The sequence below is a fragment of the Gossypium hirsutum genome, chromosome A09, assembly GCF_007990345.1.
Source record: "Gossypium hirsutum isolate 1008001.06 chromosome A09, Gossypium_hirsutum_v2.1, whole genome shotgun sequence".
Taxonomy (NCBI): domain Eukaryota; kingdom Viridiplantae; phylum Streptophyta; class Magnoliopsida; order Malvales; family Malvaceae; genus Gossypium; species Gossypium hirsutum.
Window position 1 is genome coordinate 29381006 of NC_053432.1, and position 15194 is coordinate 29396199.

General features: G+C 35.9%; 1 non-coding gene across 1 annotated transcript; it reads right to left on the reverse strand.

Moving 5' to 3' along the window:
• Nucleotides 1-1017: 1017 nt before the first annotated feature.
• On the reverse strand, nucleotides 1018-1124 carry LOC121206865 (small nucleolar RNA R71). The gene has a single exon (XR_005902037.1). It is a non-coding gene; the product is annotated as a small nucleolar RNA R71 (small nucleolar RNA).
• Between the last annotated feature and the right edge of the window lie 14070 nt (nucleotides 1125-15194).

Sequence of the window (15194 nt, forward strand, 5' to 3'; positions counted from 1 at the left end):
ATTTTTAAGCCAAAGGTGTTGGCCATTGATCTGCCACAATTCGTTGTAGCATATTAGACCATTTTTCATACTTAAGGTCTTCGTATAAAAGCAATTTAGCTATGTTTTTATTTATTTTTATTTTTTAGTTCACAGATAATAAAAAGTGCAATTTGAGCCATTTATATGACCTTGGGGCAAAAGTATGCCTAAAGGTAGGCTAACGTATTCAGTACACGTGCAAGAGATCATTCAAAGGCATAGGAACATAAGATTGGTTTCAATGTTGCAACACGGAGCGTCGATGTTGCAACATAATGAACAAAATACTCAAAAAGAGAACAACATTCAATGTTGCGACATAGCCAGAGGGTGTCGCAACACTATAACAGCCTGTTCTCAATGGTAATGAAAACAGCGGATTCGAGACCACAATTCTGAAAAGTGAGTTAGTACAAATTATTTATTTAATAGTTATGAGTATTTATCAATGTCATATTAAATTTTGGTTAAGAAATTTTAATGATAATTAGTTAATTAAGTGAAAAGGACTAAATCATAATAGTTGCAAAAGTTAGTTTCTGTTAGTTAATTGGCTAAATTAAGAAATGTACAATGGTTTATGTGGAAAATATACCATAATTAACTATTAGAGCTTTTTTTTAGTAAATTATGTGTTATAATTTAATAAAATTAAAAGAAAAGTTAAGTTAAAATAAAATAAAATAAACAAAACATATCATTTTTATTTATTTATGTTCTTCCCCAAACTGAAAATTATCATTTGTGAGACAAAGGAAGGTTTGGCCAAGCTCTCTCCATTGTATGTGTGTGATTTTGAGGTTCATTTTTAGTGATTTTTATGTTTTTGAGTTCATTTTAGCTTAATCTAACTAACTGGGGGTATTTCGTAAAATTGTTAAATTTTATAGATTATGACATTGATGGTTAGATTCGCAAGCACTAAGATCTATCACAACATAGAACGAACTTGCAAAAAAGTTCTTATACAAGTTCTTCCCTATCAGCAAAACGGTCCAACTGAGAAGAGAGATTTTCGTGTTTAAACAATTGGAGGGATAAAGCTTTCACAAAGCTTGGGAACGATCCATGTCATTGGTACAACGATGCCCTCACCATGGTCCACCTGAATGACTATAGTTGCAGATGTTATATAATGGGCTGAATGCATAATCAAGATCAAGAGTATATGGAGTCGCATGATAAGCTTTGATGAACTGAACATATGAAGATGCGTATGAATTGATAGAAAACATGACAATGAATTCCTTCCAGTGGCCGAATGATAGATTCACTTACGGCCAAAGATCATTTACAACCAAAGCTATCCACAAATAATACAAGTACCAATAAATTTTGGACAGTCTTAATGTAACGCCCCCACACCCGAGACCATCACCGGAGTCGAGTATGAGGTGTTACTAAGCTTAGTTTAACATTTTTAGAACTTTGGATTATTGTTTCTACATTTACAGCTTTTAAGCTACTTGCGTCATAGTCACAAGAAAAATCATATCTTGAGTTACAAAACTTGAAATCAAGATCCGTAAATTTTCCCTAAATCTAGACTCATATACCTATCTACTAAATTTTTTCTAGAATTTTTGGTTGGGACAATTAGTACAGTTTATTAGTTAAATTTACCCCTGTTTCAGGACTCGACTGGTCTGACCTCTGTTTACTACGAACCACATTTCTCTCTGTACAAAATTCATATGACTATGAGATTTGTTTCTAATAAAACTAGACTCAACAATGATTCTGAGGATATAAAATATACCACCTAATTATAACTTTATAATTTATAATGAATTTCTAAAGTTGGAACAGGGGATTCAAAAACTGCTATGACCCTGTTTCAGTAAAATTCAAATATCTTCTAACATATAATTCCTTTACCTGTTTCATTTGTTTCATGTGAAACTAGACATAATAAGCTTCAATTTGATATGTATTCCATCACCAAATTAAATTTCTATGATTTTTAATAAATTTTCAAACTCGCATCAGTGTTGCTGCAGTATTCTGTTTATGGCAAATTTCATCCTTTTTATGAGTTTTTATGCACTAAGTATCTTAATAGTTTTCCTTAACATCAAACATAATCTACACTAACCATTTTCATAATTTATCATTATCAAGCATTTCCTCAACCATTCCACAACCATACCATAAGATCATTTACACAAAATAGGTATATTGCTATACATGCCATACTTAAATTTACAAGCCATTTACCAAAAGTCTTCCGGATAGTGTGACTGAGCCTTCGACCTATCCCGACTCCTGAGCTGGCTTGTCCAAAACAATACGTCTCTTTACATCTCGAATATTCCTCCATTTGAGTAGAACTTTACCCGTTGAACACATCGGAATATAATTCGGATACATGGATAACTTGCACATAAGTGCCATATATGCAATCAAGCAATCATGTAACCCGCCCATAAGCGAACTCGGACTCAACTCAACGAGCTCGGGCGTTCGCATCCATAAGTGAACTCGGACTCAACTCAACGAGTTCGGATGCCTAGTTACATCTCACGAACTCGGACTCAACTCAACGAGTTCAGACATTCGCATCCATAAGTGAACTCGGACTCAACCCAACGAGTTCGGATGCTCAACCATCCTAGTGACATGTCACTTGTATCCTAATCTATTCCTAAGGTTCAAATGGGCTTTTTCCTCGAACACTTATCCTTGCCGTCTTCCGTAGAATGCCGAAATCAATACTCGGTAACAATTATATTTAACAAGTAGTTCACATAATTTACATATTATTTGAAATTAACCACAAAGCATACATTTCATAATAAAATTTAGCATAACATATAATTAACATCAATAACTTAAAAATAACCATTATGCTACATTATTTACACATGAACTTACCTTGGTACCAAAATACAAAGATTTTGCAATTTAGTCGACAATCTTTTCTTTTCCTCGATTGAGGTCGATTCCACTTCTTTCTTGATTATGGAGCTTGGAAGCTTGAAACAAACCCTAGCTATGGAGAACCCTTGAAATTTCGGCCTAATGAAGAAGATGGACAAAAATTGGCTTTTAATTTTGTTTTTAATTCATTTTAATAACTAAATGACCAAAATACCCTTACTACTAAACTTTCCAAAAATTCCTTCCATGTCCTAATTTTGTCCATGAACTTAAAATTGGTCAAATTGCTATTTAAGACCTCCTCATTAATACTCCAAAACAATTTCATACTAAAAACTTCTAGAATGAAAGTTTTGCAACTTATTCGATTTAGTCCCTACTTTCAATTTAAGCACTTTAGGCATAGAATTTCATCACGAAATTTTCACACAATCATGCAATCATATCATAATCATCAAAATAATTATAAAATAATTATTTCTATCTCGAATTTGTGGTCACGAAACCACTATTCCGATTAGGCCCTAATTCGGGATATTACAACTCTCCCGCCCTTTAAGGATTTTCGTCCTCGAAAATCTTACCTGTAAACAAATGTGGGTATTGATTTCTCATAGTTTCTTCGGATTCCCATGTAGCTTCTTCTACTCCATGCCTTTCCCAAAACACCTTCACAAGTGCAACATTTTTATTCCTTAGTTGTTTGACCTCTCGAGCTAAAATCTTAATCGGTTCTTCTTCGCAGGTCATATCTAGTTGTAGTTCAATTTCTGTCGGTGAAACTACATGTGAAGGATCCGAACGATACCGATGTAACATAGATACGTGGAACACATCATGAATCTTCTCTAATTCAGGTGGTAATGCTAGCCGATATGCTACCGGTCCAACTTTTTCAATTACTTCATACGGCCCAATAAAACGCGGACTTAATTTGCCCTTCCGTCCAAATCTAAGGACTTTCTTCCACGGAGACACCTTTAAAAATACTTTATCACCAACTTGAAATTCAATGTCCTTTCGTTTTAGATCTGCATAAGATTTCTGTCTATCTGAAGCAGTTTTCAAACAATCTCGAATTATTTTCACTTTTTCTTCAGTTTCTTTTATTAGATCAACTCCATAAATCTGATTTTCCTTGAGTTCAGTCCAATACAAAGGCATTCGACACTTACGACCATACAATGCTTCATAAGGTGCCATTTTCAAGCTCGTCTGATAACTATTGTTGTAAGCAAATTCTACCAACGGCAAATATCTTTCCCAACTTCCTTGAAATTCCAATACACAACATCTGAGCATGTCTTCAAGAATCTGAATTACTCTATCTAATTGTCCATCAGTTTGTGGATGAAAAGCAGTACTGAAATTTAACTTTGTACCTAACGCGTCTTGCAACTTTTGCCAAAACCGCGAGGTAAACCTTGGATCTCTATCTGAAATAATCGACAATGGTATTCCGTGTAATCTAACAATTTCTCTAATATACAGTTCAGCCAACTTGTTAAGAGAATAATCCGTACGTACCGGGATAAAATGAGCCGACTTAGTTAATTTGTCAACTATTACCCAGATGGCATCTTTCTTTCCCGGAGTCAATGGCAATCCTGAAACAAAATCCATAGTAATCCGATCCCATTTCCATTCAGGAACCATAATAGGCTGGAGTAATCCTGAAGGTACTTGGTGTTCAGCTTTCACCTGTTGACAAATTAAGCATTTGGACACAAACTCTGATATATCTCTTTTCATTCCATTCCACCAATACATTTTCTTCAAGTCATTATACATTTTCGTACTACCCGGATGAATCGAGAAATAACCACTATGTGCTTCCTGTAGGATCTTTTGAATCAATTCCTCATTCTTCGGTACACAAATCCGATCTTTAAACATTAAGCACCCATCAGAACCAATTCTGAAATCTGATCCCGTATCAGTTTCACACTGTTTTCTTTTGGCTAGCAAATCTTGATCATTTTTCTGAGTTTCAGAAATCTCTTGTAAAAACATCGGTCTTGCTCTTAACTCTGCTAGAATCGAACCGTCATCTGACATTTTCAACTGAGTGTTCATAACTCTCAAAGCAAACAACAACTTTCTGCTCAAAGCATCAGCAACCACATTCGCTTTTCCCGGATGATAATCAATAACAAGCTCGTAATCTTTCAATAATTCCAACCATCTTCGTTGTCTCAAATTCAAGTCTTTTTGTGACATCAAGTACTTAAGACTTCTGTGGTCGGTATATACCTGACATTTTTCACCATACAAATAATGTCACCAAATTTTCAAAGCAAACACCACCGCAGCCAATTCCAAATCGTGAGTAGGATAATTCCTCTCATGAGTTTTTAACTGCCTCGAAGCATATGCCACCACTTTTCCTTCTTGCATGAGCACACACCCCAAACCATTTAGAGAAGCATCACTATACACCACAAATTCTTTACCTGATTCGGGCTGTACTAACACTGGTGCCTCTGTTAATAACTTTTTCAATTCTTCAAAACTCTGTTGACATTCTTCCGTCCATTCAAATTTAACATCCTTTCGGAGTAATCTAGTTATAGGAGCAGCAATTATAGAAAATCCATTTACAAACCGCCGATAATACCCAGCTAGCCCCAAGAAACTTCTAACTTCAGTTACATTTTTCGGTGGTTTCCAATCAACAATGGCTGAAATTTTACTAGGATCAACCCGTATACCATCACCTGAAACAATATGACCCAAAAATCCAACTTCCCGGAGCCAAAATTCACTTTTACTAAACTTAGCATATAGCTGCTTATCTCTCAAAGTTTGCAAAACTATCCTCAAATGCTCAGCATGTGACAGCCCAAAGTTGACCCTAGTCGGGAAGTGGTTTCGGGACCGCTAAACCGAGTCACCGAAACGTTTGAATGTGATACTTATTGTCTAGAATATGTAATTATGAATGTGTGAAAATTTCAAGCTTCAATTTGGTTGATTTCATGTGAATTTAGTCAATAGGACTTATGTGAGAAAATTCTAAAATGTGATAGGTCAATGTGTGAGGACCTATTAGTGCATGTGGACAAAGGGGGGACTTGCATGTCAAATTCCCCCCCTAATGAGTAGTGGCCGGCCATGACAAAGAATGATGGGCAAAACATGTCATGAAACATGTTTTGTTAGTGGAAGAATAAAATAAGGAGTATGGGTAATAAAGAAAATGAAACAAAAGAAAAAAAAATGTGTGTGTAGTGTTTGTCCCCCCCCATTGCCGTGAGCTAAAGAAGAGAAAGGGGAATTTTGTTCATCCTTTTCTCATCTTCATGCTTGCCAAAACTAGAAAGAAAAAAACAAAGAAAAATTTTCTCATCCTTTGGTTCATCCTTGGCCAAAAATTTTAAGGAGGAAAGAAGAAGAAAGGTGAAGAGATTCGGCCATGCATGTAGCTAGGCTAAGGTATGTTTGATGATGTTCCATGAGAGGCATGCATGTTTTAGTTGTTAGCTTGAGTTCTACCTAACCCATGGTCTAAATCTTGCTATGTGATGGAAATGGCACTTGACCATGGATGCATCATTCTTGGTTGATGTTTGATGTTGTGGTGTTGAGGCATGAGGATGAGTTAAGATTCGGCCTAGGTGGAGGTTGTGTTAATGCCATTGCATGCAAAATATGAAGCTTGTTAATGATGCATGTGATGATGGCTTGATGATTCTTGAACCTCATTTTTAGCATTTTTGTGTGAGCACATATGTGCATTGGTTGCTAAATGGAGAAGAATCGGCTAGCAAGATGTGTGCTAAGGCCGAATGTAACTTTGCATGTTAATGAGCAATGCATGTGTTAAATTGATGAAAAGGGGGAGGATGCTTTACTAGTGTGTATATGTGTGTATTAAGTGTTGAAATCGACCCCAAAAATGGACATGCATATTCGGCCAAGGGGAAAGAAATTAGCTAATATGTAGTGTTGATGCATGATTTTTGCATGTATGAGACTTTAATGTCTAATGTATAAATATGGGCTAAGTGCCTTGTGTTCATCTTTTGATGCCTAAACGATGAAATCAATTTATTTGTTTGATTAAGCTCAAGAGCAAAGGGGAAATAAAACCGATAAAGGGAAGGAAAAAGTGGTTGAATAGCTAGCGGAATCGTTCGACAACACCCGAGGTAAGTTCTTGAGTAAGAGAGCTTAAATTATGATGTGATTAAATCATGTTTTAAGCAAATTAAAATCATGCTCTATGAGTGGCTATTGAGCCGAATGTGCAAGGACAATATGTGCCTTGTGTTTGAGTTTCGTAAACGAAAATGAAATATGAATGTGCCATGAATTATTGTTAGATGTGCATGATTAATTGAATGCTGTCCGGGCTAAGTCCCGAAGGCTTTGTGCTAAGTGAATATATCCGGATTAAGATCCGAAGGCCTTTGTGCGAGATACTAAATCCGGGTTAAGTCCCGAAGGCATTCGTGCGAGTTATTAAATCCGGGTTAAGTCCCGAAGGCATTCGTGCGAGTTATTAAATCCGGGTTAAGTCCCGAAGGCATTCGTGCGAGTTGTTAAATCCGGGTTAAGTCCCGAAGGCATTCGTGCGAGTTGTTAAATCCGGGCTATGTCCCGAAGGCATTTGAACGAGGAGCTATATCCGGTTAAATCCCGAAGGTACGTGATTTGGTAATGAATGAGCTTGCTGTAAAATTCCAGCGAATACTCGAAAAACATCCCAATATGGGATATGTTACGTATGTGTTAAATTTAATCGAGCCCTTACAAATAAATGTTCGCTCAGTTGATAAACGAGCTACCGGCCTTCGGCCGAGTTAGTTTATTGTGTATGTACATAAGGGTTGTTAATGTTGTGAAGCAAGTTTGATATCGGTAAATTGCTTATTATGAAATATTCCGTATAGCTAAATGTGTGCTATTCTTTGTGCATGCTGGAATTCCTTGCTCAAACTTACTAAGCATAAATTGCTTACTCGTTACATTGCTCCTCTGTTTTATAGATTTTTGGTTCTCCAGCTATCGGACTCGGGATCTTGAAGTCGAAGTCACCCACACTATCAAAGGCTCTTTTGGGTACTATTTTGGTTGAATTTTGATATGGCATGTATAGGACTACCCATTGTTGTCTTTCGAGTACTTTATGAAATGTATAAGTGTACAGCCATGCGAAAATGGCTTGTAGAAGTGGAGTATGGCATTAGACCATTCGTATTTATGAATGTATAGATGGTTTCATGATGTAACTATAGTTGGAATGGAAGTGTTGAGCAAATGACCAGCCACTAGAATGGCTAAGTATGATCATATGTGGGCTTATGTATGACAAGGCCCTAGTTGGTCCATGAAACCCCAAATTAGGTAAGGTTTACTTTGAAAACAGAAGCTGATAGCAGCAGTGGTGTGGATTGGAAAAATCACAAGAATTCGTAGGAGTGGAATTAAATAGTGAATAAATTATGTAATCGAACCTTGATGAATCTACTTTCATATGGAAGTAACGAAACAATCATAGGAACAGTACAGTAAGAGATATTCGGGTTCTTGTGGAACAGGGCCAGAACAGTTTCTGGATTCCCTGTTCCGACTTTGGAAATTCACTATAAATTGACCAGAGATAATTAGGGGTCATACCATATATGTATGGATTCCTCTCTGAGTCTAGTTTCCATAGAAACAAACGGCATCAGCATTGAAGCTCTGTGCAGAGAGATATCCCAGTCGTAATGGGAAAAGGTCAGTGTAGTCGACCCCTGTAACATGGGAGACTTTGACTAATAAACTGTACTAATTGGCCCGACCAAAAATTCTAGAAAAAAATACATAGGTGGGGACATGAGTCTAGTTTCAGGGAAAAATCACAAAACTGATTTTCGAGTTATGAAACTCAAGATATGATTTTTGAAGCGACTAGTACTCAGACTGGGCAGTGTCTGGAAAAATTTTTCAAAGCTTGTTGACATCTCGTGTCCGACTCCGGTGTCGGTCTCGGGTTCGGGGTGTTACACAGCATGCTCTGTCTCATCTTTTGAATAAATTAAAATATAATCTATAAACACCACAACAAATCTGTCCAAGTATGGCCGAAATATGCGATTCATTAAATCCATAAACACAACAGGAGCATTTGTCAATCCGAATGGCATAACTAAAAATTCATAATGACCATACCTTGTTCTAAAAGCAGTTTTAGGCACATCCGACTCTTTTACCCGTAGTTGGTAATACCCAGATCTCAAGTCAATCTTTGAAAACCATGTCGCTCCTTTTAGCTGATCAAACAAATCATCAATTCTTGGCAACGGATACTTGTTTTTGATTGTCACCTTGTTTAACTGCCGATAATCAACACACAACCTCATAGAACCATCCTTCTTTTTCACAAATAACACAGGAGCACCCCAAGGTGAAAAACTCGGTCTCACAAAACCTTTATCAGTCAACTCTTGCAACTGCGACTTTAATTCCTTCAACTCTGCTGGTGCCATTCTATACGGAGCAATCGAAATCGGAGCTGTTCCCGGTATCAAATCAATACCAAATTCTACTTCCCTGACTGGAGGCAAAACCGGCAATTCTTCTAGAAATACGTCCGCAAATTCACACACAACCGGCACTGATTCAACTTTCTTTTCAACTTCTTTTGTATTAATTACATACGCCAAATAAGCTTCATAACCCTTTCTCAGATATCTTTGAGCCGACATTGAAGAAACCACACTAGGCAATGCCTCTAATTTATCTGATTCAACCCGTAGAGTTTCACCATTTCCACACTTTAATTCTATAATCTTTTCTTTGCAATTTATTTTAGCATCGTGCAATGTCAATCAATCCATACCCAAAATAACATCAAACTCATCAAACGGCAACAACATCAAGTCGGCCGGAAAGTAATGATCCCGAATCATTAAAGGACATTTCTTGCTTACTTTATCAACTATCACGCATTTGCCTAACGGGTTCGACACTCTCATAAATTCTGTGTTCTCAACAGGTATATTCATACTAGACACCAGTTTCATGCATACATATGAATGAGTAGAACCGGGATCAATCAAAGTAATAACATTAACATTATAGAGAGAAAATGTACCGGTAATCACATCAGGTGAGGAAGCATCTTCACGTGCCTTTATGGCATAAGTTCTAGCTGGAGCCCTTACTTCAGATTTAGCCGCTGAATCTCTGGCTACATTCTTGCTGCTTGCTTCATTTCCAGCTTTTCTCGAATATCTTCCTCTCGAGTCTGCACCACTTGTTTTTGTATTCTGAAATTTTTCTTTTTCAGCTCTCTCTGGGCAGTCTCTAATAAAATGATCTGAAGAACCACATCGAAAACATTCATTTGCTCTACACGGACCAAAATGATTTCTACCACACCGCTGGCACTCAGGTTTAACAAATCTCGAGTTCCCTACACTGGCTGCCGAAGTAGTCTGGGATTTAGGACCCACATTTTGCTTCTTATAATTCTCATATGATTGCCCAGCTGAAGCTTGGGAATGAGGATTCATATTCTTTAACTTTCTAGGTTGCTGTGAAAATGAATCGCTCATCGGTCTTTTCTTCCAATTTCTAGTCTCAGCCTCTACCTTTTTCTTTTCTTTAAGTAATTCTTCGGCCTTACAAGCTCGATCAACCAATACTACCATTTCTTTTAATTCAAGAATTCCAACAAATACCTTGATGTCTTTGTTGAGCCCGTCTTCAAATCGTCGGCACATCTTGGCCTCTGTAGGAACATACTCTCTGGCATACTTACTTAATCGAACAAACTCTCTTTCATATTCTGTAACCGTCATATTACCTTGCTTCAGCTCAAGAAATTCTTTACGCTTCTGATCAATAAATCTTTCACTAATATATTTCTTCCGAAACTCTTCTTGAAAGAATTCCCAAGTTATTTTCTCTTTCGGTACCACCGAAATCAAAGTCTTCCACCAATTATAAGCTGAATCCCTCAACAAAGATGTAGCACATTTCAAACATTCTTTAGGTGTACAAGATAATTCCTCAAATACCCGGATTGAATTTTCAAGCCAGAACTCTGCTCTCTCGGCATCATCATCAATATTTGCTTTAAATTCTTCAGCCCCTTGTTTACGAATTCTGTCAACGGGGGTTCTGTGAAATTTTATCATATCCATACCTTGAGGCATCGGGGGTACAGGTTGAGGAATTGGGGGAGGTGGGGGAGGTCGTACATTTGGGTTCGTACGAACGAACTCAGTGTACCATGCACTCATCATTTGGAGAAAGGCTTCCCGACCCCTTTCTCCTCGTCCCTGACCAACAGTAGGAGGTGGATTTTCAGTCAGCGCTACTCCTTCAGCCGGAGCTGGCGCATTACTCTCTACTTCATCTGTCACAGCTGGATCGGGATCCATTTACTATATAAAAATCTTTTAAAAATGTCAGAAGTCGTCACACTATCACAATTCATACATATGGCATGTATAGCAAAATCCGTACATACAACACGTAGTCCGAGAACCGACTAAACCTGCTCTGATACCACTAAATGTAACGCCACCACGCCCGAGACCATCGCTGGAGTCGAGTATGAGGTGTTACTAAGCTTAGTTTAACATTTTTAGAACTTTGGATTATTGTTTCTACATTCACAGCTTTTAAGCTACTTGCATCATCGTCACAAGAAAAATCATATCTCGAGTTATTAAACTTGAAATCAAGATCCGTAAATTTTCCCTAAATCTAGACTCATATACCTATCTACTAAATTTTTTCTAGAATTTTTCGTTGGGCCAATTAGTACAGTTTATTAGTTAAAGTTACCCCTGTTTCAGGACTCGACTGGTCTGACCTCTGTTTACTACGAACCACATTTCTCTCTGTACAAAATTTATATGACTATGATATTTGTTTCTACTAAAACTAGACTCAATAAGGATTCTGAGGATATAAAATATACCACCTAATTATATCTTTATAATTTATAATGAATTTCTAAAGTTGGAACAGGGGATTCAAAAACTGCTATGACCCTGTTTCACTAAAATTCAAATATCTTCTAACATATAATTCCTTTACCTGTTTCATTTGTTTCATGTGAAACTAGACATAATAAGATTCAATTTGATATGTATTTCATCACCAAATTCAATTTCTATGATTTTTAATAAATTTTCAAACTCGCATCAGTGTTGCTGCAGTATTCTGTTTATGGCAAATTTCATCCTTTTTATGAGTTTTTATGCACTAAGTATCTTAATAGTTTTCCTTAACATCAAACATAATCTACACTAACCATTTTCATAATTTATCATTATCAAGCATTTCCTCAACCATTCCACAACCATACCATAAGATCATTTACACAAAATAGGTATATTGCTATACATGCCATACTTAAATTTACAAGCCATTTACCAAAAGTCTTCCGGATAGTGTGACTGAGCCTTCGACCTATCCCGACTCCTGAGCTGGCTTGTCCAAAACAATACGTCTCTTTACATCTCGAATATTCCTCCATTTGAGTAGAACTTTACCCGTTGAACACATCGGAATATAATTCGGATACATGGATAACTTGCACATAAGTGCCATATATGCAATCAAGCAATCATGTAACCCGCCCATAAGCGAACTCGGACTCAACTCAACGAGCTCAGGCGTTCGCATCTATAAGTGAACTCGGACTCAACTCAACGAGTTCGGATGCCTAGTTACATCTCACGAACTCGGACTCAACTCAACGAGTTCGGACATTCGCATCCATGAGTGAACTCAGACTCAACTCAACGAGTTCGGATGCTCAATCATCCTAGTGACATGTCACTTGTATCCTAATCTATTCCTAAGGTTCAAACGGGCTTTTTCCTCGAACACTTATCCTTGCCGTCTTCCGTAGAATGCCGAAATCAATACTCGGTAACAATTATATTTAACAAGTAGTTCACATAATTTACATATTATTTGAAATTAACCACAAAGCATACATTTCATAATAAAATTTAGCATAACATATAATTAACATCAATAACTTAAAAATAACCATTATGCTACATTATTTACACATGAACTTACCTTGGTACCAAAATACAAAGATTTTGCAATTTAGTCGACAATCTTTTCTTTTCCTCGATTGAGGTCGATTCCACGTCTTTCTTGATTATGGAGCTTGGAAGCTTGAAACAAACCCTAGCTATGGAGAACCCTTGAAATTTCGGCCTAATGAAGAAGATGGACAAAAATTGGCTTTTAATTTTGTTTTTAATTCATTTTAATAACTAAATGACCAAAATACCCTTACTACTAAACTTTCCAAAAATTCCTTCCATGTCCTAATTTTGTCCATGAACTTAAAATTGGTCAAATTGCTATTTAAGACCTCCTCATTAATACTCCAAAACAATTTCATACTAAAAACTTCTAGAATGAAAGTTTTGCAACTTATTCGATTTAGTCCCTACTTTCAATTTAAGCACTTTAGGCATAGAATTTCATCACGAAATTTTCACACAATCATGCAATCATATCATAATCATCAAAATAATTATAAAATAATTATTTCTATCTCGGATTTGTGGTCACAAAACCACTATTCCGATTAGGCCCTAATTCGGGATATTACACTTAACCTTATAAAGTCACCATCCAGTAGGCCCATGATAAACGATATAGATAGACTATGTAACAACCTGTTTATCAGTGGTGTCAGAAATAGTAGTTTCGAGGCCACAAATCTGCTGAGTAAGTTCGTAAATGTTATTATTTAATATTTATGAGTCAAATATGGTATTCAAATAATTTTTGAATTGACAATTTATGCTATTTGAATGAATAATTAGGTTCAAGTGGTATGACCCTAAAGTCAAGTGGTTTTAGAAAATGAGATATCGGGGCCTCGTTTCTATAAACTAAGCTAGAAATATTTGATTAAATATTCACGAAGTGTTATTAAGGTTTTAATAAAATTTCGTTAAGAAATTTTAACGTTTAGATGGTTAATTAAATAAAAAGGACTAAATTGTAAAAGGTGCAAAATCCAGTCACTATTGAATTACAATGATTAATTAGTTTAATCATTAAAAAAAGGAGGACTTATATAGAAATTGGACCCTATTAATTATAAATAGATGGTTAAAGGTCTTTTAATTTGTTAAATTGTAAGATTATAATAAGGTTAATTTTTTAAATTAATAAAGATAAGTTAAAAATAATAAATAAAACATAGTATCATGTTCCAAAAGGGGTCATCACTTAAAATTGGAAAAGGAAATCACCATTGGAGAAGCTTGTAAGGCTTGGTCAAAGTCCACTTTGCATGTAAGTTCAATTTGAGCTTATTTCTTGTAATTTTTATGTTTTTGAGATCTTTGCAACTAAGTCCAAGTAACCTGTACCTCTGTTTTCAAAATTATTAAATTTTATAGAATGTGCCATGGATGAATTTGAGGTGTTTTAGAAAGTTTATGATAGATTGTTAAGCTTTGTTGTTAAATAGACAAATTTTATTAAGTAATTTTTGATGATTTTATGGTAAAAAGATTTATTTGTGAAAATGGTCAAATTAAAAGAAAATATTGCAAATGGATGATAAATATGATTCGTGGTAAGGTTCCAAACAATTTGGCTAATCATGAAATTTAATAAAAATGGTTGATTTGCATGTTTTAGGCTTAGGGACTATTTTGCATAAAAGTAAAATATTAGTGAAGATTTTGTAAAAACATCAAAAAGGACTTAATTGCATAAATTGAATTGATTTCTCTATTAGAAATAGTGAATTGAATGGATTTATTTTTTTAGATTAAGAACGAGTAGAAAATCGAGAAGAAAAAATTACCAAATAGCCTCTGTACTTAGTCATTTTTAGTCAGGTAAGTTTGTATGAACTGTAATTGTTTTAATGTTAGCTTAATTTGAATATTATTACATTGCTATGAAACAAATGAAATTAAGTATAAATAAATTTATGCCATGATGTATTGTCAGCTATTAAGTCTCGGTTGAACGTTAGGAATTTTTAGGATACAAATGACATGTCATTAGGGATTTTATGTTTCGGGTGCTGGAATTAGATGTCCTACCGATGGCTGAGGTCTTGTATTTGTTGCGGATACTCCACAGCTCGTGTGAGCAGCATCATGTAGCTTACATTCTGACCTATAGCTCGTGTGAGCAGGGTCATTTCACAGCTCGTGTGAGCAATGATGTAAAGGAAAGGTTACAGTTGTGTAAAGGCACACTTTGTGTGAGCTTTCCTGAGTATCCGATGTAATTCCAGATGGTTCAATGGGTAAAAAAAGGGAATAAATGGTAAGTTCATAATTGGGATG